At 35.7% G+C, this 25,690-nt stretch overlaps 1 pseudogene across 1 annotated transcript; it reads left to right on the top strand.

Moving 5' to 3' along the window:
• The first annotated feature begins 13,551 nt into the window (after nucleotides 1-13,551).
• LOC137722233 (uncharacterized) lies at nucleotides 13,552-18,023 on the top strand (annotated as a pseudogene). Its single transcript, XR_015961279.1, has 10 exons — nucleotides 13,552-13,672; nucleotides 13,882-14,137; nucleotides 14,252-14,626; nucleotides 14,746-14,828; nucleotides 15,026-15,034; nucleotides 15,145-15,233; nucleotides 15,630-15,703; nucleotides 16,572-16,622; nucleotides 16,813-16,889; nucleotides 17,013-18,023. The product of XR_015961279.1 is annotated as an uncharacterized LOC137722233 (transcript).
• The last annotated feature ends 7,667 nt before the right edge of the window (nucleotides 18,024-25,690 follow it).

Raw genomic sequence — 25,690 nt, 5'->3', positions numbered from 1 at the left:
GAATTTCATAGAAATAAAAAAATAAAATAAAGTTCCAGACTAAATGTTTTTTTTTATTATTTTTAAACAAACGATAATATCTACAAAATGGGAGTTGATTTAATCTCATAATAGATTAGTAACAATGTGGTTTAAATTTGCTTTTGATGAAAATCGAACTTGAAGCCTCACTTACGAGTAAAATGGAACCCAACCAGACAATATTATTAAGTGGTTCCAACCTAAATGTTGTTCACAAATTTTTTTATTGTTTCAAGAAAGGGAGTTTTAACGAATATTTCCGATATTGTTCATTTTTAACTAAAATGACATTTTTGCTTTAAAAAGTCACTTATAGTACTATTCACTTACAATATCTTTTTGTCATTTTAATTAAAACTTAAAATTTTCAAATCATTTTCATTAGTTTTCTTTTCAATTAACTGGTAAACCCACTTTTACATTTCATGTTACGTTTTCTTAATACTCGTGCCAAATATTTTGTGAAATCACAGAATTGATGTCATAAACTTCTACAAAAATTATGAAGATTACTCTTCATAAATCTTTTTTATTTTTTTATTTTAAACTACTAATAAATGTGACTTCAAAACTTTAAAATTTGGACAAAAAGAATTCAATGAACTTTCATCAACTATAAGGACAAAAACTGACCAACATGCTTGACCCATTCAAACAATTTTACTCATACACCCCTAACGCCTTCGGCCTTTGCCCGTTCATTTTCGAACGTCTCACAGAATTTTCCCATTTTGCTTCAAATGGCTTATAACGTTTTTCTTAATGTTTATTCAAAATATTTGGAAAAAACCACAAATGTGAGATCAAATTTACTGTTGAACCAACGGATAAATAACATAACAAGAAAATTTAAGGAGGCAATAATTGTGAGAGATCAAAATTACAAATTTTACAATATAGTGCATTTCTAGAAAACAAAACGCAGACTAGGTAGTGACTAGTGGATATTTAAACAGGAGACTGTTAGTTATGTGCATGTGAAATTTTTGTTGAGTACGTTTGTTCCTCGATATTGAATTTGAATAGGTTGTTGAGTTATATGCTTGATTTCCATCTCTCTTTATTCTGCAACTAAATTAAATACAATGCATTGTTATATAACTTATAACCAAAACCAAACCATATAAATCAATGTAAGATAATCGAATAGACGGCTTTCCGCAATTAAGTAAATTGTGTCGTTAATGATCGATGTTCACCATCACATAGTAAGTAGTTCACAGATTGAAACTCACATAGATTCTTGTGGAATTGCACGACAAAACTCCAAAAACACATCTTACTTAGGTGCTGGACAAATGACTGGTGCCAAACATAGCTTTGATAAGGCTAACACTTTTGACTGCACTTCTCACGTACGTTCCAATCCTCAGTTTCTTGATGGATACCGTACCACTGCCTTACAGCCAACACGAGCAATGATAAAGCCATCCAACCTTGAACGACTGAACGAGATAGATTACTCACAACAACTTACGCGTTCTGAAACCTCTTCTTGCTGCGTAGAACGCTTTGTAAAATGCATGCATGTGCATCTGCTGTGGTTTCAAATTCCTCGCCAGCATCTGCGCGATTAGCATTTTGCTCCACTCTTGAACAATTTTGAGCTGTTGCTTCCTGAATTTGCACAAGACTAGAAGCCTCCTAAATGTCCTCATCCTCAACGCAAGTTGCTAGAATTGCACCATCCAGCCATCCATTCATCTCCATGTTTTGAAATTCACACTCTCACTTTCAATTTCCTTCGTATCAAGTTAAAGAACAAGCACATATGAGAATGGGGGCCGGATTAATCAGCTAACCCGGCCCACATAGATCCTTTCTCTTCATCAATCAAGTTGATCATCAGCCCTGCCTTGACATCCCACGAGCCTGTCTGTGGGTTCCTCCGATTTTGGGCCTCCCCTCCTCACTAGACTACTCTTGGTTTTTTGTTTTTTTGGTCAACATACCACCATTTTTTCTTCAATACACATCTTATTTCAATAAAAAAGAAAAACATACACATTTGATTAGTAACCGTTTGATCAAAATGAAGAATAACTTAAGTTATAACCGGTTGAATAAACCCGAATTGCGAAGTGCATATAGGATAAAGTTTGAGATCCCGCGAAAATTGTCCCAAACACACTAATCCTTCAGCCAAATGCAAATCCAGATTCCAGATGCACGTATTGGAGATTTTAGAATTCAGAAAGGGAAGTCCAATGTAAAAACTTTTATTTCTCTCCAATGTACAGATACATATGTTCAAATTACGTACAACCAAGAAAAACATGAAATTTGTTTTGCTTTTAGTGATATTTATTCACCTGATATTGCTCTGATTTAGTGAACCACCATGTGAGTGAAGATGGTTGCATCGCCGTGCCATCCCATCATGCATCACTGTTGCAGCTAAACAAGTCATGCAGAGAGAGAAGTGGGAATGGAAGAGGGAAAATCACACCCCTATTTTCTCCGCCTTTACGGCTTTACCTGCTGCTTATCTATTATTTGTCATTTTGTCACCCTCCCGTCCGCGATACAGTAAAAATGGGTTAATTATGTATAAAAATAAATTTCATATTGTAATAAGTTATGATTTTTAAGTCCGTGTTAAGAAAACTCGCCTTCATATAGTAAAAACTAAACATATGCTACGTCACAAATAAAAAATTAAGATAAACTAAAATATTTCTTTAAAGTTATTTGGGACAATACGTTATTTTTTAGAGTTGTACCACATCTTTGAGCTTGTGGGTATATAATACATTTTCAACATGTATAACTTCTTATTGAAGCCAAAATACTTTTAGTTTCTCAAGCAACAAAGAAGGATGCCCGGTTTGGTACCCTTAGTCTAAGATTAGACAAAGAGCAAGGAGGATATGAAGCACTGCCGGGTAGACCATGGCTCCAACCGGGGTGGTTCATGACTGGGCTAATAAAAAGCAATCTCAAGCAAGGAAACATGGGATGGAAGGCGGAAACAGCTTGGCTTTGTTACATAGAAAAAGGACTAAGGAAATTGAGTTTCCATAGTGGCGATGGTGGCGTTAGTTGACCTGGTTGAAAAATATAGAATATATTCTGCTAGCCAAATCACACTAGTGCGATTCATTTGCCCTACTATCCTATGGAGCAATTCAAACTCTTAGTAAGACTAGGCTCGGACGACTTGTTCTATTCTCGCTGAGGTCAGGGAAATGTTAAAGAGAGCACTATACCCATAAAACTTTAGTTAAAGATAACAAAGTAAAAAAAATTAATATTTTTAACTACACTTTAAGTATTGTTCAAAAAAAAAAACAAAAAAAAAAACTACACGTAAGTAATAACTTTCTTAAAGTTATAAAATTGATTTGGTCTCTACGATTATCGGACTATATATATAAAAAATTTACTGTATAATATACAAAATACATTCATGCTAGATGGTTACTCTTGCTCTTAGCCCACAAATATGTGTACGTGTATTTTAAAATTATGGCTCTATACATGTTTTCCTTAACCCATAAGAATATAATGTTTATTCCCTTTTTATATATTCCCAATTCATATATATGAGAGAGAGAGAGAGAGAGAGAGAGAGAGAGAGAGAGAGAGAGAGAGAGAGAGAGAGAGAGAGAGAGAGAGAGAGAGGGAGAGGCTGGGTAGCTATTATAGCGAACCTTGGTCATATTGGGGGTGCCCATGTTTTGGTGCATGCTCTGAATTTGTGAAACATGAAGGCCATTAATTCAAGTAGTGCATGTAACGTAACCCATGCTTTGCTTGATCGCAAATTCGCAATCACCACATCTAGATTAGAACGCAGTTCAGCATATCAATCTATAGAAGAGCAAATTACGTTTACGGTCGGCATACATACATGTGTAAGTATTGCATATGATCACGATTACTACTCCACGATCAAGTCCTATCATGATCCGTTAGTCTGTAATTGTCGATATGGGCACCACGTCATCAGTTAACAAAAGTTTTAATGGAAAACTTAATAAATGTACGAAAGTATCCCAAAACTATAACTAGACTGGGATGAAAAAAAAATTATATATGAAATTTTAAAAGCCAATAAACTTCAAGGTATCAGACTACAACAAATCCACATTGAGACATAGATGTAGATTTATTGCATCCAAAGGGAGTACCATTGAATGGAAGCCATGTGTTGATATTGGTATGTTGCCATTGCCATGTGTATCTCATGCCTCTATTTAAAGTACTTGCGCAGTATTTTGACTACTATATATTGTAATTCACTTCAGTTAACTTGTGGATGATCAATGGGTCGACATGGCCTCAGGGAGCTAATGGTCATTTCAAACAAAAGACGGTGAAATTTGAAAGATAAATGTTAAGAAGACTGTTTTAAAAGTGGAACACTTTATGATTTCATATTTTATATTTTTTATACAATATTTTATGGGGAAATTTTATTTGAACCTAAAAACTTCTTTCTACATTCAACTTAAATATTTGGGAAATTTTACTTGAACATTTATAACTTCTTTTTACACCCATATTATTTTTAATTAAAGAATTAATTAATATCTCTTTAAACCCAAACTTACTATCTAAACTACCCTCACAAACTCAATTCAAAATGTAAATTTATCTTTACACCCATTTAGAAAATAAAATTCTAAATTGAATAGTTTGGTGAAGTTTCTACTTGTTTAAGGGAATGAAAGCTTTCTAGAGTTCGATTTGTGTGGACAAGTCAAATAATTTGATGAATTTTCTACTTGTTTATGAATCTTGTGAGACCACCATAACAAAAAGTCGGCTAAACATTCTAATCTAACAACAGTCCTCATCACTTTTGGATTCCTAATGAACCAATTTTCAGTAGCTGTGCCATTCTTTCTTTTTTTTGTTTTTCTTTTTTAAGCAACGGCATGAGTTTGTATTAATAGAGATCCAAAAAAAAAAAAAAAAAAAAAGTAGCAGATTACAAAGTATGGGATAAATCCTGCAACACTAATAACTACAATCAGCTAACAATATGCTTATTTACTTTTGTGAGTGTTACTATTATGATCGCAGTGAGCTACACGATCGTCACCTTTTCTCTTTTTACTACTTTTTTCCTCAATTTTTACCTATCAAATCATAAGCAATTAGACTCTTAAAGGTAATGACCACACACAAAGCATAGCAAACCCAAAAACCCATCCTCTCAACTTTCAGCGTTGATGGTCGTGAATTGAAACCCAAAAACTCATCTTTTCAACTCTTAGAAAAATTGAAATCAAACGAAATTGTTTTTGCATAAATCGATTCATACTTCAAAATCACTATCCATCAATAAAAAAAAACTTGTTTTTAGCTCTTAGATATTGTGGGTTTGTTGATAACTTTTATTTTTATTGTTAATTTCATCTTTCACCTGATGGTAATTATGCAATAGGATTAAAAAGACAACTCTCATTAAATTTTAAGTTTGGTGTAGAAAAATGTTACATGGTTTTAAATAAAATTTCTCTAGATATTTTTGCCATTAAACACTCCACTTTACCCCTAAATTAATGTGAGATAAGAAAAATATATTGAAAGGAGATGAACAGAAAAATATATTGAAAGGAGATGAACCCATATTAGCCTCACCAATGCCTGCTGCTTTCCAGCATCTTCTTAACTGAGGGGGGTGAATCTTTTGTGTCAGCGTCTTCTCTTTTCAGGCTCTTTTTCCGTTCTCTTTGTTCCCATCCTATATTCTCCTCCTCCTCCTCTTTATTGCTCACCTCCTTCAACTGACAAATGCTGAAAGCAAATCAGGGCCTAAACAGTTTTTAAGTGTTACAGAGTCGGCAATGTGGAGAATCACGACCAAGGGTACCTTGTATAGAAGGCGTTAGATGCCAAAGCTTGTGAATGGTAAATGGGCTGTTATGGAAGGCATAAGTTGCCTTGAAAAATCACCAGCAAATCTCTAGTGGGGTTTGAGGTGGAAGTGACAGTGAGTGTAAAAATACATTTTGATTTTGTTTTTTGTTTTTCAGTTTTATGCAAGGGTGAATTAGGAATTTGAATAAAATATTTTTAGAGTTTGGTGTAAAAAGAGGTTGAATGGGTTTTAATAAAATTTCCCTATTTTATAATATCGGCACATAAATTAAAGTTAAAATATACGCTTGCAGATAATTTATAAAGAGTTCCATATTGAAAGAGTCTCCTTAGCATTTCTCAAATTGAAAACTAAGATGTTCTTGTTCATATATAAAAGGGTAATGCTAAGGTGACCAAATTTATAGGGAATTGTTATTGGCACTCAAAAAATATCATTCTACACTCCAAACTTTCTATATTTAGAAAGAAAAATACACTTGTGAGGAGTGTAGAATAAGATTTTTGGAGTGACAATAACACTTCCCAATTTATATACTAAATATTGTAAATAACATAACATGAAAGTTGATTATTAAATTATTATTTAAGTGTTAATTAACGTGCTTATTTTTTAGGATAATACTAAAAAGACCAAAATTTTAAACTAAATTTGCAAACCAAATGATGTGTCACCAATAAGAAATAAACACATTAATCAATGCTTAAGTAATAATCTAATCATCAACAACCATATTATGTGGTTTGCAAGTTTAGTTTAAAATTTTTAATTTCTCTAGTATTATCCTATTTTTTTATTGGTGACACACTATTTAGTATGCAAAATTTAGTCTACAAATTTAATATTCCTAACATTATTCTATACAAAATATATAATTAGGGTTAAGCCATTTTCCCGAAAGAAGATCCTCTTTGAATCCACTTTGTGGGAAACCTAAGGATCCCCAAATCCTAATCGTCTATCGTACATCGTGCGACCAGTTTTCATCATATACTATTTATGTTTAATTTTAAATAAAAAAAGTCAAATACTTTCTGACCGTACGATACATAATAAATAACTAAGATGTAGGAATTCCTAAAATTTTTACAAAGTGGATCCGAATGGGATCCAATTCCCATTTTGCCAACCCTAGATGGTCACATTGCTTAGTAGTTCTAGCCTCTAGGTCAAAAGTCATACTTCTCCATCTCTCTCTAAATTTTCCTTTCATGATTTTCTCTGTCTAAGAGCGATTAGGATTCTCTCTCCTCTTCCTTCCATCTCTTTTTATTCTTTCCTCTTACATTCTCTATTTTGTTTTTTTCCTTTAATAAAAAAAATTAATATAAAATATTGATTTGATTAACCATAATCATTTAAATAGATGGGAAAGGAAGAGGAAGAAGAAAATCCTACTCCTAAAAAGAGGGCCAAGGTAAGGTTAGGCATGATGATGATTTAGATTAACGAGAGCATATTTTTAATTTTTACAGTGGTAACAGGCTTTGATTAATAATTGCTAACTTAGTTATTGATAAAAATAAAATTTAAAAAAAGGTAGAGGGACATGTGTTTTACCGTCTTTGATTCCTTCTTTAATGGTCAAACTTGTAGGGAGGTGTTTTTCGAAGCCTTCGAGATGAATCTCACTCTCTATCTCTCTCTGTCTCTCTCTTCCTTTCTGCACCACCTTCCCGGTTCAGCCCTTTATTTATTTATTCATTCTCTCTCTCTCTCTCTCCACTTAATTTGTCACTCTCTGTACCCTAACCTTATTCAAATTTTGAAATAGCCTTCGTATACATATATACACGTACGTGTGCATACATATAAGCGCACATATATGTTCCTATATACTACGTATATCTAAGAATATACCCTTCTACAATCAATTAATATTAGTACGTGTATTACTATTGGGGAGATATATATATATATATATATATATATATAGGTACGTACTTGCAGGATGAAAAAAAATGATAATATAGAGTTCAGTGGAATATATAAATTATTAAGGAGAGATAGGGCAGAGAGGCAGAGTTTTTCTTTTTTGTTGACAAAAAACACTGAAAGTGAAGGGAAGTGTATATATATATTTGAGAGAAATGGATTTGAAAGCTTGAGTGAGTACAATTGAGATAAAATCTATATATAAAGAGAGAAGAAAAGGGTGAATAGTGTTTTGGTGTCATCAAGTTTCAACAAAAAGAATTGAACAAAAATGCTCCCAAAACAAAAAAACTTCAAAGCCATCCCAAAATAATGCATCAAATAAGGCAAGAACATTTTCATTATTTTAATAGTAATTTTTAATAATTAATTTTCGTGTGTGTGTGTGGGGGTTATTTTTTATTTTTTATTTATAATTTGTCACATCCCGCCCTGGGCGGGACCACTTCCCGGGCCCGCTCCACCACCGTAGCACGATATTGTCCACTTTGGGCTTACCATTCCCTCACGGTTTTGTTTTTGGGAACTCACGAGCAACTTCCCAGTGGGTCACCCATCATGGGATTGCTCTAGCCTCCTTCTCGCTTAACTTCGGAGTTCCTACGGAACCCGAAGCCAGTGAGCTCCCAAAAGGCCTCATGCTAGGTAGGGATGAGAATATACATATAAAGATCACTCCCCTGAGCGATGTGGGATGTCACAATCCACCCCCTTTAGGGGCCTGATGTCCTCGTCGTCACACACGCGACCAGGGTTAGGCTCTGATACCAAATTGTCACATCCCGGCCCGAGCGGGACCACTTCCCGGGCCCGCTCCACCACCGTAGCACGATATTGTCCGCTTTGGGCTTACCATTCTCTCACGGTTTTGTTTTTGAGAACTCACGAGCAACTTCCCAGTGGGTCACCCATCATGGGATTGCTCTAGCCTCCTTCTTGCTTAACTTCGGAGTTCCTACGGAACCCGAAGCGAGTGAGCTCCCAAAAGGCCTCATGCTAGGTAGGGATGGGAATATACGTATAAAGATCACTCCCCTGGGCGATGTGGAATGTCACATAATTAGTACCTCACAATAGGCTAGCAATAATGTGATTCAATTTCTCTATTTTTAAACACGTTCAAAAAGTCTTAAGAGGCGTGTAATGTCAGTTATTAAAAAGGTCATTTGCACGCGAATAATAATGTGATTAAATTAGTTGTCAAATGATTGTTTTTTTTTTACACGTTCAAAACATCTTAATAGGCGTGTAATGCCGGTTAAAAAAAAGGTCATTCACATGTGGATAATAATGTGATTAAATTAGTTGTCAAATGATTTTTTTTTTTTAACAAATGATATTATCTACACAAAGGGGGAAAGGGTGGGCTTAGCCTCACAATGGGCTAGCAATAATGTGATTCAATCAGTTGTTTATTAAATATTATTTTCTCTATTTTAAACACGTTCAAAACATCTTAAGGGGCGTGTAATGCCGGTTATAAAAAAAGGTATTTCGCACACGAATAATAATGTGATTAAATTAGTTGCCAAATGATTTTTTTTTTAACAAATAATATTATTTACACTAAGGGGAAAGGGGTGGGCTTAGCCTCACAATGGGTTAGCAATAATGTTATTCAATCGATTGTTTATTAAATATTATTTTCTCTATTTTTAAACACGTTCAAAATATCTTAAGAGGCGTACAATGCCTGTTATAAAAAAGATCATTTGCATGCGGATAATAATGTGATTAAATTAGTTGTCAAATGATTGCTTATTTTTATTTTTAACAAACGATATTATCTGCACTAAGGTGGAAGGGGGTGGGCTTAACCTCACAATAGGCTAACAATAATTTAATCAATTGTTTATTAAATGATGGTTATAAAAGAAGTCTTTCGCACGAGAATAATAATGTGATTAAATTAGTTGTCCAATGATTTTTTTTTTAACAAACAATATATATTATCTACACTAAGGAGGAGGGGGTGGGCTTAGCCTCACAACGAGTTAGCAATAATGTGATTCAATCAATTGTTTATTAAATATTATTTTCTCCATTCTTAATGTAAATTCTATAAAGACCGATTCTATCTAAGATTATTCATTTACTTCAGATATTTAACTTTTTTTTTGTCAATTTATGCATACAAATACATTTTAAAACGTGTAAATCATACTTAGCATGCCGTAATTCAAAAAATATCTTCTGCATGCACGTGAGGATGTGCATAAAGACTAGTAGTATAGGAATGTGAGTTAGATTTTATAGCAATCGAACTGTCCCTATCAAAAATGACTAAATTATTGATAGAGAATGAAGTTGTAATCAAACTCACCGAAGACCCACCCGGAAGACAAGGGTTAATGTCCTCGCATGGGGGTGCAGGCTGCAAGGCTCTCTCCCATATATACAATATCTCTGCTAGCTAGCTGCATGCCGTGTACTCATATACCGTATAATATTATATGTTTTTCTTTCACTGTATATATGCTCTTATATAATACTTATATAATTAACAAACACTACCTTAGGATTCCATCCCCTCTGCCTCTGCCTAACTTTGTCTAATTTTCTGCGGTAAACAAATTAACAGTGTTCTTTTTATTACAAGTGTGTCAGTCATATTCATATCTGCATACATGATATAAGTATAAGTATATGTGGCGAGATAGGAGCTAAAGGTCGACAGGGAGATCGAGAGATTCCGTTTGAAGCGGAGAAGCAGATTGATTATTAGACCATTTTCAAAAGAAATAACAAATTTTAAATATAAAATTTAAATTTTGATAATTTATGTAGTACTTTAACATTTTTTTAAGTTTTGTTCTTATCAAATTAAATTATTATTTTATAAAATAAATTATTAAACTAATTAAAATTTAATAAAAGACATTTAAAGTTTAATCAGTAGTCTGTTCACCTTTTTTTATTGAAAAGAAGAAATATATAGGATAATTCTATAGATAAACTCAACATTAATTATAATAAATGATTAAACTAATTAAAAATTAATAAAATATATTTAATAATTGATAAAAAAAAAATCTTTTGCTGCCAATTCATGTCATCGCCATATAGGATTTGGCACTTCCTTTGGAGTATATTAGTGTGATTTTTTTTTACTAATATAATTAATGTGTATATTTTGACATCTTCTTTGAAGATATTAAAGGCATAATATGTAGTTAAATAACGTGATATGGATGGAATGTGAAAAAGTTATGGGTGTATTTGTTTGTAGGCGGCAGAGACTCAGAGTCAAAAAGTAGAAGAAGAGAGAGAGAAAGCAGATGTGCTGCAGGCATTGGCAGAGGTAGAGGCAGGGAATTGCAGTGAAATTAATGAAACGAAAAGGGCGAGAAAGAATAGGTGGTTGGTGGTGGAAGGAGGAGGTCGAATCCTGATTGAGAGTGATCTGATTTAATTTCCATAATATTATATCTGACAAACATGCATGATGAAATGACACATGTCCAAGTGGGCATGAATAAATGGGCGTGGAAGGGGGCTGTTTCTGCGTGTGAGTTTTTTGTCACACTTCGACGTCGGTCATCAGAAAGGAACTTAAAAGAGATTAGAAAGATTATAAACCAAATCCATTTAACATATGAAATTTTTTTAATGTTGCGTAGCATAATGATACAATAAATAAATGATTAAAATTGAAAATAAGAATTTTTTCGTATCTTACTAAAGTACTCTAATATCAAATGATAGTGTTGAAGCTGGACCTATATATTATAGTTGTGATTCTTTTTTATTTGTTACAATGAATATTAACTCTAATCTAGATTAAAAAAAATATAAAAATTTTGAACTTGACATATAATGAGTTAAAGAAAAAAAATCCTATATGCCAAGACAATCTATCACCTTCAAGAATCAACATATATTTTATATTTCAAGTATTTCATGTCTAAAGACAAGGGGAAAAGGAAATTTGATCATGAACAGCTTGCAAGAAAGGAACAATATAATATGTACTGTATGTATGTGTTTACTTTAATTGTTTTAAGATTGAAAGCACACACGGTCATAGTCTTACTTGTATATAAATTAACACATATATATATATATGTGAATATATTGTGTATTTATATATAATATGAGACCCATGCATGTGTTAGTCTCATAATCTCTTACAATTATAGTAACTTAATTTGAACTATCTTGTATCCAAAATATATAATAGCCACTTGTGAGATATACACAATACCAATTTTGGATATACGAACACCTAAACGGTTAAATTAATATATACATTCATTTCTAATGTAGTATACAATTGTAATGGAGTTCATTAAAATTCAATTTAATAATAATATTTTTTTCTTACTCTCGTACGTGTACCTTTTTATTAGTTTTGTTATTTCTCACTTTTTAGTCAAAACTTAGCAAGCAATTATTGATATATAGGTCCAATTATAAAAATAAAAAAAATCTATAAATTAATATATTAACTCATTTGGTGATCTTGGCAGCTGATTTTCATTTGTGTCTTAATAGCGATATAAGAATCACACTCATATAATAGGTCGAAAAATTTGAGTGTAATACTAATATATTAAATTATGAGTTTAATATATTAAATTTATGAGTATGATACTAATATGTTGAATCAACAATAGTGTTACACATAAACTATAACACTACTGGTACACTAATGTGAGTTTAATAATTATTAGACTTATACTTTAGAACCTACTAGTTTATAAGTATCGTAGTCTCATGAGTTCAATTTATTAGTATCACACTAATTTTTTATTTTTTTTTAGCGCACTGTAGGGGTGTGATTCTTGCATGAGCTTAATTTATTGGTATCACACTCACTTTCTCCGTTCATTGTGGAAGATCTTAAACTTTTCATAGTAGTTTTAGTATGTGTGATACCTATATATAAGGAATTGGGTATCAAACTCAGACTACTTAATTTCTAAATGTAAATATCATACTCATTCTAACTGCGGTACAATAAAAAAGATAAAGATAAAAATGGACGCACAAGATGGAAAAGAAAATCCAATCCACCACTAGGTCATTTTGTGTTTTTGGATATTAACCAGTTAACTAAGGGTTTAATGCAAAATTACAGTATCACCCCTCTCCACCACCCCCAGCTCCTATACTTATGAGTCAAATAAAAGATCCAGCAAAGTGCTCTTGCCCTTGTCTTCTATAAACAAGAGTTAGAGGCCGAGGCGCCCGTACGTGTGAAAGAGAGAAGTGGAAGGGAAAGAGAGCGTGTGTTAAAAATATTGAAATATATAATTGCTTTGGAAGAAATGAGAGTCATTTCAATTAATTCTATGTCTACAAATTTTTGACCTTTCCTCTTCTCCCTTTGAGTCCCAATAGAGATTATACCCACATACCACCATGGAAATGGACTCTTCTCGCTTTAAACAATAGTTGTTCCTCAACCAGTTGGCTACTTCATCTTCTTCTTCTTCATGCATGGAGTACTAGCTGTCTGATCGTCTCTTTTCTTTAACTCAAACCATTAATCAATATATATATATATATATATATGTATATATGTATATATAGCTACATAGAATAATTTTGAGATGGGTTCCATGAACTGGTTGGGTTTCTCTCTTTCCCCTCAAGAAGTAGTTCCGGCTGATCCAACGATATCTGAGGGTGCTGATCATCATCATCAGCAGCACGGCCAAGATCATCACGACTTATCTGACCAGACCACCACACTAGTCTCTCGCCTCCGCTCTAAGTACTCGGATGAAATCTCCGGTACCGATGCCTCCGGAGACTTCTTTGATCTCACTAATTCTCATGACGACACATCTGCTACTCCTACTGCTCCTAATCATCATTCTCTCAACCACCTCCCCACATCTTTTGGGATGCTTCATCAAGCTGCGTTCAACTCCCAAGGTTTATCAACTCTTAACAAAACCCTAACCACCCCCCCCCCCCCCTCCTCCTCCTCCATATAATATTAAACACCATTTCTGTTCTTTATTCTTTTTTGGATGAATGACTTTTTCTTTCATTTCTTTTTTTCCTAGAGCTAGTTTTCACCATTCATATAGTTGTTGAATTAATTTGTAAATTGTTAATTTGGTTTACCATATTTGTAGCAGGTGCAGATTGGAATATGAACTCACCGGATAGCACCAACTACAAGTTCACATCAGACCACCTCTCTATGCTTATGGGAAGCAGTAACTCATGCAATACCCTAAACCTTGAAAACCATCAATATCGTCATCAGCAGCAGCCAAAGCTCGAAAACTTCCTGGGCCGACACTCTTTCATTGCGGATCATCACGATCATATCCAGAGTAGCATTAGTTCTGCGCATGCATGCAATAATAAAAACACCGCCAGTACTAATACTACCGACAACATCTTCTCCAGAACAGCCTCTTCTTTGCAGCTTCCGTTAGAGATTTCCGATCCCACAAATGTCATAAACGGAGACGGTGCAGTCGGTAACATTAATATCAACAGCAGCAGCTCGAATATTGGGCTTTCAATGATCAAGACATGGCTGAGGAATCAACCAGCACCCCAGCTGCAAGAGATGAACAAGAGCGATATTAATGGCATCGGTGTCTCCAACACAAGTACTAGTATTAGCAGTGCACAGACTCTTTCGCTTTCGATGAGTACTGCAGGTGCTACTACGGCCGGAGATCAAACCTGTTCGTCAGATCGAGATCGAGATAATAATAAGCAGGCAATTATTAGGACCGCTGCCCCCGCAGTGACTACTCAGTCTGGGATCGATAACCAGACTAGTATTGCTACTGCTATTGAGGCCGTGCCCAGAAAGTCCATTGATACATTTGGACAGAGAACTTCTATATACCGTGGTGTAACCAGGTTTCTAATTTTTTTTCTTATTTCATTCATTTACTCATTTTAATTAATTTTTGGATTTTGGGGGTTCAATGCGTTAAATGAATAAGGTTCTACTCGTTTCAATCTATGCGTACAAACAGGCACAGATGGACAGGTAGATATGAAGCTCATTTGTGGGATAATAGTTGCCGAAGAGAGGGACAAACTCGAAAGGGACGGCAAGGTACACAGTCCATTTTAATTTAATTGTTGGATCTTTTAGGGAAAAAAAAATGATTATTTCGTTTGAAGTTTTTTTATTTATTTAATTTAAAGATACATCACGCATATCATGTTTTTCTTTAACTAATAGTGCTGCTTTTCTTTTGTGCGTTTCTTGATCTGGGCCGCCTTTCCATCTCAATCCTCTTTAATTTGCAGTTTATCTGGGTACGTACAGTTTAAAGGTCTATGCCTTTCTTCAAATGGATTTTTCACCTTTCCGGATCTTCCGTTTCTTTTGATGGATCTGAATAATTAATTCAATCCTTAATCCATAGGTGGTTATGACAAGGAAGAAAAGGCCGCAAGAGCTTATGACCTAGCAGCATTGAAATATTGGGGTACTACAACCACTACCAACTTCCCGGTGAGTTACAAAACGTAATAAAAAAATTAAATAAAGAACTCTCTATGCAAAAAAATAATTAAAAGGATTCATGTGTGTCGATTGATCATGTTGCCTATTTTGTTTGCGCAACAAAATCTGCTCAATGTCGGCCATTGGTATTGATATGCGCGCTTAGGTTAGCTTGGAAACTGGGGAAAGTGTTTCGACTATATTTAAAAAAATAGTTGTATATACACTCCCAACTGATATTAATTTTTTACGGAAGTTAATCCCAGAAAATTAAGTATCATTAATCGTATATTGTTCGCCGTTGTGAAATTATAGATGCATGCATGTCTTTCATTAATTATTATCTGATAATCATGATGCATGGACAACCTTTAAGCTTTCTAATATAATTTGAACTAATGCCAGATTAGCAACTATGAGAAAGAGGTAGATGAAATGAAGCACATGACAAGGCAGGAATATGTTGCATCTTTGCGAAGGTACGTACATACATACATACATATATATATATATATATATATATATATATTTCGTCTTGGGGCAGATTAATTATAATGAAATTGACGATTTAATTATATGTACTCAATCAGGGATGGAGCTACAAATTTCTTTTAGTGGGGCATCTTGAAAATCAACTAAGAAAACCTACCTACACTACATCAAACTTCAATGATCCCAACTATTTATTTTTTAAGTTGCACCTCATAGATCATTCTTGCAAAATATTAGTCAAATTAGAAATATTTGAGACATCTAATTGAATTCAAAGAAATTGACGAACACTTTCTATTAAAAACAATGAGATTTCATCGTGACAATTAAATAGGCAAATAGTTTTGGAGTGATTTAAATTTTTGCAAGGATGATCTATGATTGAGACTTAAAAAATAGACGGTTCAGGTCAGGGACGAAGCTACAAATTTCTTTTAGTGGGGCATCCCAAAAATTAACTAAGAAAACTTTATTATAGTATGGCTTATACTCAATATGATAATAAGGATGCTTTCAAATGATGATATATCACAATTCCATGTTACAAAAATTTCAGTATAGTAGTGGAAAGTGGAAAAATGATGAGAAAAATATTAATACATGATAGGCAGGAGAGGAGTTTTTAAGTTTGAATGATAGAGTAAGAGCACTTTTACTCATAATATTTGATATAGAGTATAAGTAGTATGAAGGTATGTTGGATATTAGATACGTATATTTTCTTCAAAGATAACACGTGTATATTATATAACTCTAGTCTGCAACTGAACAAATGAATTACTTGAGTGAGGGCATCTGCCCCCAGTAAGCCTTCATTGGCTCCGCCCATGTACTCAATGAATTTTCTTGTTGCAGGAAGAGTAGTGGGTTTTCTCGTGGTGCATCCATTTATCGAGGAGTGACAAGGTAATGCAACATAGAATGCATGTGATGTAGTTAAATGTGTTATCGATTTGAAAGTACATGGAGGCCCTAAGTTTGAGCAGCATTCAGTCATCAAATTATAGATTGGTATTTATATGCATGTTACAAGTATGCCTTATAATTACTTGCATATAGTTTGTTTATGTAATTAATTTGGTTGCATGTGCAACAGGCACCACCAGCATGGGAGATGGCAAGCAAGGATTGGAAGAGTAGCAGGGAACAAAGATCTCTACCTTGGAACATTCAGTAAGTTTAATTTCTTTTTCCTGCAATATTAATTTTAATTTGACCTTGTAATTAATTAAGGTACTGATGATAATTAGCTTTTTACTTCATAATTTCCTAATGAATTTCCATTTATATATTCAGGTACCCAGGAGGAAGCAGCAGAGGCATATGACATCGCAGCCATAAAATTCCGGGGACTTAATGCAGTAACAAACTTTGACATGACTAGATACGACGTGAAGTCGATTCTGGAGAGCAGCACATTGCCCATTGGTGGTGCTGCGAAGCGACTGAAAGACGTTGAGCAGGCACATCACCAGCATCTGCACGAGATGACTCTACTGGCTGACGGACACAACAGATCAACGACGGATGATCAACGCGAAAAGCTGATGATGATGAATACTAGTACTAGTAATAGTCTCGATCAATATCATCAGCAACTGATAAATGGAGATCATCATGGAATGAGAATAAATAACGTCTATGGTACTGGAGTAGGCTGGCCAACTCTTGCATTTAACCAAGCCGCTACCGCTGTTGCCCATCAGGCCGCAGTGCCGCCTTTTGGGATGCATTATTACTCATCAGTGCCATATAATTCTAATGGCGGGCAGAGGGTTTGGTGCAAGCAAGAGCAAGACACTAATTCTCAAAGCTTTTATCAGCCACAAGATCATCATCATCAACTACTTCAGTTGGGAAGTACTCACAATTTCTTTCAGCCAGTCAACCTCATGGGAAATAGTTCTACGGATTCTATGGAACATAGCTCAGGTTCTAATTCTGTCGTATATAATGGTACTACTGCCGGAGATCACGGTGGCTATATAATCCCTATGGGGACGGCTATAGCTAATGATCATGAGAATAATAGTAATGCTTTTGGAAATGGCAGTTCCGATCATGATCAGGTGAAGCCCGCGCTAGGTTATGAAAATGTGTTTGGCTCAAGTAGTACTACTACCACTGCGGATGCTTATAATCATGCAAAGAGCTTGTATTATCTTCCGGTTCAGGCGCCACAGTCATCATCAGTTTCATCAATAGGTGTGTCGATGAAGGGAAGCAGCGAGTATGACAATTGGGTGCCAACAGCAGTTCCAACATCTACTCACAATATGGCTCCTTTCAGTCTGGAATGACACATAAATTAATGTGCGTACGTTTAAAATGGATGGACGGATGGAGGACGTGTTACTGGTCTGGTATTAGGATAGGGTGGATTAAGAAAAGGTGTATACATATGGAACTAATTTCCTAATTTTGATTTTTCATTATGCATCTGTGCTAATTACTGGATGATGATCACCTAGCCAGCTAGGTAGGGAAGATAGGCATTTTTATAATTTGGTGTTTTGTTACTAACTTAATTTGCAGTAGGCGTACTATATGCAAATTTTGCAAGGGTCTATCTGAAGTTCAGAAATAGCATCTGAGATCTCTACTTTTCTCTTTTGCTATGAATTTTGGGAACTTGAGAATATTCTAATGCATCCCCGGAAAGATTTATATATTAACAACAATCTAGATTTGTAGTTTTGCATAACTATGTATTTCATATATTTGAATGCAAAGATCGATGGAGTTTTAACACTTCTAGTAGTGCATCCTACAAGTTAATCTCTATGTGTACATGACCAAACTAATTGAATGACGTGCATTTATACAATAATACATATCAGTTACATTAGTTGGGAAGTGTTGTTCATGTAGGGTTTAGGGTAAGAAATCATCGAAGTATACACAATGTGGAATGTGGATTATTTTCACTTTTGGCCGGTTTCGTGGATAACAATTATAATTGTTCCTTCGAAATATACATGCTGTGAAAGTTTTTTTTGTTGTTGGACTGTGAAACTAAACAAATATAGATAAGATCAATGGTGAACTTACGGTTAATAACATAAATAAATTGTAAAGAGAGAATTCGACGAAACAACATTTCCTTATCTCTGCATCCAACCATACACACTTTTGTAGTTAGTAGTTCCACAAATGAACTAACGAAGATGGATTATACAAAGGGGAATTAACAAGAGTGGCATGAAGATATACGACAAATAAGAAAAATAATCATGGCATGAAAATCGAGGAGATGTTTATTTATAGAAATATTATATCAATTTTCGTCTCAAAGAGAGCCAAAAGCCCCTGTGGGAACTGGGATCGCATTGGAGAAATCAGCGGAGCACCCGTGCCTTCTTAGAAATAATACCACAAAGCTTCACACTCACCCACTGCGTTAAAGATTTCTCTCTCTCTCGCACCCTTTATCCATGCAGCAAATATTTTTTTGGTATGCCATGCAGCAAATATTACAACCCCGGCCTGAGGCCTCCATTAAAGTAGAGCTTTAATTCAATGTCACCTAAGGAAAAGCAAGACTTTTGTTTCCTAAAGCTAAAGGGGTCCAACCCCTCGTTCCCATACTCTTTTTCCTCCCATCCCATCCGGTCTTGCCTTTTTTTTTTTTTTTTTTTCTCCTTAATTATATGTTAGTTTTACATAAAACGTAATATTCATATTCTTTTTTTCATACACATTTATTTTTTAGTCATTGATTTAAATGAATCAAACAAAAACTATCAATAGGACTAAAAACAACAGTGTGTGAGTGGCTAAAAAGATCATCTAATAATCTTTTTAAATAAGTGGAACAAAAAAAACTTTCTTTGTATCCTTCTAATTTTGTAATGTTGCATGACAATATGAACTGGAGTTTTATGTGTCATTTTAAAATATCAGTTTTGATAAAAATGAACCAAAGTCGGAATCCAGTCATATGACGATCATCTAATGAATAGAGAAATTATGTTTTTCAATTAATAATCACTGAAATAATAACAACGTTGGTAGAAAAGTCACAGAATTTATAATTTGGTTATTTTTAAAGAGTAGATCTTTAAAAGGCATCTTAAAAAATACATGATTACGAAACATTACGAAATGAGAAGAATTAGAAAGATAGAATTTGAGAAAGCATTTCCTAATTACAGTTAGATTGTTAACTCTTCCGCAACTCGACCGAGTTCTTAAATTAACCTTGGCCTCGAATTTGACCGAGCATCCTTCATTAATCTATTATGTATATGCTGCTTGCATTGCATGCAGAAACAAGGAACTGAATGGTTATTCATTCCATGAATGGGGGACCCTTATAAATTGCGAACCCTTCTTCCTCATGTAAACAGGCCACAAGAACCTAATTAATGTAGAAGTCAATTAAGTACAGCAGAGAGAGAGAGCGAGACAGAGATGGAATTCGGGCTTTTCATTTGTCCATCGAAAAGGTAAAATAAATAATTAAACCCTGCACCGGCAGGTGGTGCTGTGCAGCTGCAATCCATGCATGCCTCATGCGCGTATGCGTGTCTGTGAGACTGACTCTTACATATCTCCTCCAAATAGAATCTCCCAAAAGCCAACAGGTCCTAGGAATGCTCATTCTCGTCTCTTTTACTTTTCTCGGGAGGGGAGAGGGGAGAGGGGGGAGGGGGCAGGGGTTTTCATCACTCATTCATTCATCCCTCTCCTCTCTAAATTATTTGCTCCATTTATTATACAGAATAATTCACATCGAACTCCAAAACCCTAGCCATTAAATAAATAAAAACTCTGTGTTTGGGATTCATACTTTTTTGACCTTTGACCATGCCATTACCATGCACCATCTCTTCGTTCCACATCCCTCTCCCTCAATCTTCTTTGAGAAAAGTTAAAAAAAAGATAATCTTTTAAAAGTGAAATTCTATATAAATTCTTTTTCATTTTATATTTTTATTATAATATTTTATAATAATAACGTAACAATTAACGTTAAACTGTGAAATAATAAAAAAATTCATAAAGAGTCTTTTTAACCTCTCGTCTTCTTTTGAATAATAAATGGAATAAAACAAAGTAGGAAAAATAAAAAATTAAATTCTTTTAGCTTTCTTTAGATGTATTTCTTGAAGTTGAAGATAGAATTTGAAAGCAACAGCTAAAATAGATTTAAGTGTTGGTTGTCACTGATTGGTACTCCGGGCCCGAGTTGATCTTCTTCCTTCCTTACCATGCGTAATTATATATGTGAGAATCAATTATTAATAACACTGGCTCGCTCTACATTTATTAACTAGAAGGACATGTATGCATGAACTCAAATATATAAATCAAATTACTGCATTATATATAGCGTGGATGGGATCATGGGGTCATGGTTTTACGTGTGACTGAAGGTGGCTGTCTTCCACGTGTACCACTACCCAACTCCTCCCCCTTCCTTCATTCCTGACCTGAGCATGTGTGTGTATATAGTCAATGTTAGGAGGATTAAAATTTTAAACAAAATTTACAAAATAAATGATGTGTTATGTTAAAGTTGTTGGCTTAGGTTTCCTTGTTTCTAGGGCTACTCACGTAGTTGGTTTTGTAGCTGTTAATAAATGCCTGATTCTTAGGAACAGGTTTGTTGCACTTTCAGTTTCAAGCTTAGTCAAATACCACGATTCTAGGAGCTGTAAAATCGTGGGCTGTTGCATTTACATTCCTTTATCTTGTAAAGCCTTTTAAAAGGCCATTATCATCTTTGAATTAATTAGCAAATCCTTCCTGAAAATAGTGTGCATCAGTTTTTCTCCTTGCTCAGGTTTCTTGTGGTTCTTTGGGTTTTAACATCTGGTATCAGAGCCCCACCACGGGGCCTGATCAAAGTCTTAAATCAAACACGAGTTCAGTGAGAAGGAGTAACAATATGGCTGGTGAAAGCAGTTTCGTGCAGCCAGCCATTCCTAAGTTTGATGGGCACTATGATCATTGGAGCATGCTCATGGAGAATTTTCTGCGATCCAAAGAGTACTGGGGTCTGGTGGAAGTTGGGATTCCTGCAGCAGCAGAAGGAGTGGATCCTACAGAGACACAGAAGAAGGCGATCGAGGAGCACAGGCTTAAAGATCTAAAGGCGAAGAATTATCTGTTTCAAGCTATCGATCGATCGATATTGGAGACAATCTTGAAGAAGGACACATCGAAGGACATTTGGGACTCCTTGAAGCAAAAATATCAAGGCACGGCTCGTGTAAAACGTGCACAACTGCAAGCTCTTCGTAAAGAGTTTGAGGTACTTCACATGAAGACAGGAGAGTCAGTGAATGACTATTTTGCAAGAACACTCACCATTGCCAACAAGATGAGATTTCATGGAGAACAGATGGGTGATGTGGTGGTCATTGAGAAGATTTTACGGTCCATGACGCCTAAATTTGATTATGTTGTGTGCTCCATAGAGGAGTCCAATGATATTGACATTCTGTCCATTGACGAACTTCAAAGTAGTTTACTCGTCCATGAACAACGAATGAGTAGGCATACCATGGATGAACAAGCATTGCAAGTCACAAATGAATTTCAGCCAGGAGGACGGAGTGGGGGTCGTGGTTCTTATCGAGGAAGAGGAAGAGGACGTGGCCGGTCTGGGTATGACAAATCCACGGTTGAATGCTACTACTGTCATGGGCTTGGTCATTTTCAATGGGAGTGCCCTAAAAAGGAAAAACAGGCAAACATTGCTGAGACAAGTGAAGAAATGCTACTCATGGCATATGTGAATGACAACAAGGCTAGAAGTGACTGTTTTTGGTTCTTGGACTCAGGGTGTAGTAATCATATGTGTGGGAGGGAAGAGTTTTTCTGTGATCTGAATAAAAACCTCCAGGACTCAGTTAAACTGGGAAATGATGCACGCATGGAAGTACAAGGAAAGGGGAGCATTCGAATGGAGATTGATGGCATCATGCACGTGATCACCGAGGTGTTTTACGTACCAGAATTGAGGAACAACCTACTGAGCATTGGGCAACTCCAAGAGAAGGGTCTTGCGGTTCTCATGCAACATGGAACCTGCAAGATTTTTCATCCTGAGAGGGGTTTAATTATTCAAACGTCAATGTCACACAACAGGATGTTCATTATCATTGCTCGGTGTCAGATAAAGGAACAAAGGTGTCTTGTCTCTCTTATCACAGACCAATCCCAACTATGGCACTGTCGATATGGGCACTTAAGCTGGAGTGGTCTTAAAGTTCTTCAACAAAAGAAAATGGTGGAGGGTATGCCAGAATTCAAAACTCCCTTTAAAGTCTGTGAAGATTGCTTGGTGGGGAAACAACGAAGGGACGCATTTCCAAAGGAAAGAGCATGGAGGGCTTCTGGAATCCTTCAGCTAGTACATGCTGATATTTGCGGGCCTATAAATCCAACATCAAACAGTAAAAAACGGTATCTTATTACTTTCATCGATGACTTTAGTCGAAAGACTTGGGTATATTTTTTGGTTGAAAAATCTGAAGCTTTTGCTGTCTTTAAGAATTACAAAGCTAGAGTTGAAAAGGAAACAGGAGCATACATAAGGACTCTTCGCACTGATCGTGGGGGGGAGTTCACATCACAAGAATTCACAATGTTTTGTGATGTGAATGGAATTCGAAGACAACTGACAGCTGCATATACTCCCCAGCAAAACGGAGTTGCCGAGAGGAAGAATCGGACGATTATGAACATGGTTCGCAGTATGCTTTCTGGAAAGCATATCCCAAAAACATTTTGGCCTGAAGCTGTTAATTGGACAGTGCATATTCTCAACAGAAGTCCCACATTTGCCGTGAGAAGCAAGACACCAGAAGAAGCATGGAGTGGAGTCAAACCATCAGTGAACTATTTCAGAATCTTTGGATGTATCTCGCACGTTCATGTGCCTGACAATAGAAGGATAAAGCTTGACAATAAGAGTCAGAAATGCATATTTCTTGGGGTAAGTGACGAGTCAAAAGCTTACAGATTATTTGATCCAATATCTCAGAAAATAATTGTAAGCCGAGACGTTGTTTTCGAAGAAGATCAAAGCTGGGATTGGGAGGCTTGCTACAAGGAAGCCATTGTTGCTAACCTTGAGTGGGAAACAGATGAAGAAGTAGAGACAGAAGTTGATGCAAATGAGGAGTCAGAAATCAGTAGCACTGAAGAATATGAGGACAGTGGTGAAACTGAAGACAGTGAAGATGTCGAAGAGGTGGATCATGGTGCTCAAGAAGATTCACCTCATGAGGCACGGACACGAAGACCGCCAACATGGATGAATGATTATGAGAGTGGGCAAGGCCTTTCTGAGGAAGAAGACTTTGTCAACTTGGCTTTGTTCATTGACAGTGATCCCATGTTTTATGAAGATGCAGTAAAAAATGAGAAATGGAGGGCAGCCATGAACGTGGAGATCGAGGCAATAGAAAGAAACGATACGTGGGAACTTACAGAGTTACCAACTGGCAGTAAAGTTATCGGGGTGAAGTGGGTCTACAAGACGAAACTCAATGAGAATGGAGAAGTCGACAAATACAAGGCGCGACTCGTTGCAAAAGGGTACAGCCAAAAGTATGGGATAGATTATGATGAGGTATTTGCACCTGTAGCGAGACTAGACACGATTCGAGTTGTGATTTCGATGGCTGCTCAAAAGGGATGGGAGATCTATCAACTAGACGTCAAGTCTGCATTTTTGCATGGAGAGATAAATGAGGAAGTCTTTGTTGCTCAGCCTCCTGGCTATGAAAAAACGGGACAAGAACACAAAGTGTACAAGCTTAAGAAAGCCTTGTACGGTCTTAAACAAGCTCCACGAGCTTGGTACAGCCGTATAGAGACTTACTTTATTAATGAAGGTTTCAAGAAGTGTCCATATGAACATACTTTGTTCATCAAAACAGCAGAGGGAGGTAAAGTTTTGATTATTTGTCTATATGTTGATGATCTCATATTTACTGGAAATGATGAAGTTATGTTCAAAGATTTCAAACAGTCTATGATGATAGAATTTGATATGACGGATCTTGGAAAGATGAAGTACTTTCTTGGCATTGAGGTATCGCAGAGATCTGATGGTATCTTCATTGGGCAACGAAAATATGCGCAGGAGGTGCTCGACAGGTTCAGAATGGATCAATGCAATCCAGTGAATAATCCAGTAGTTCCTGGATTCAAGCTGGTGAAGGACGAAGGTGGAGTTAGGGTAGACAGCACTTTTTACAAACAAATTGTTGGAAGTCTTATGTATCTGACTGCTACACGTCCGGATATGACATATGTAGTGAGTTTGATCAGTAGGTACATGGAGAGGCCTACTGAAATGCATTTACAGGCAGCAAAAAGAGTATTGAGATATGTGAAGGGGACTATTGGTTTCGGGGTGTTCTATAAGAAGGGAGGAAATGAAGAGCTTCTGGGATACATGGATAGTGATTATGCAGGTGATCAAGATGACAGGAAGAGCACTTCGGGGTATGTGTTTCTAATGAGCTCAGGTGCTGTATCTTGGTCCTCGAAGAAACAGCCAGTGGTCACTCTTTCCACCACTGAGGCTGAGTTCATTGCTGCAGCGTCTGGTGCTTGTCAAGCTATCTGGCTAAGAAGAGTTCTAAGGGAACTAGGTTATGATCAAAGCAAGGCTACGGTGTTGTTCTGTGACAACGTATCAACCATCAAACTCTCAAGAAATCCAATCTTGCATGGTCGTAGCAAACACATTGATGTTCGCTTTCATTTTCTTCGTGATCTTACGAAGGAGGGAACTGTGGAATTGGTTCAGTGTTCAACCCAGGAGCAAGTTGCAGATATTCTTACAAAGCCCTTGAAGTTTGATGTGTTCGTGAAATTGCGAAGTTTGATGGGTGTTGGTTCTTATCCAACAGTAAACTGAATAACTTGGTATTCAGTTTAAGGGAGGATGTTAAAGTTGTTGGCTTAGGTTTCCTTGTTTCTAGGGCTACTCACGTAGTTGGTTTTGT

The sequence above is a fragment of the Pyrus communis genome, chromosome 4 (genome assembly GCF_041283825.1).
Source record: "Pyrus communis isolate YQ-2024b chromosome 4, ASM4128382v1, whole genome shotgun sequence".
In the NCBI taxonomy this organism is placed as follows: Eukaryota; Viridiplantae; Streptophyta; class Magnoliopsida; order Rosales; family Rosaceae; genus Pyrus; species Pyrus communis.
Note: the sequence above shows the minus strand (reverse complement) of the source record. Positions and strands in the feature narration are given on the sequence as shown.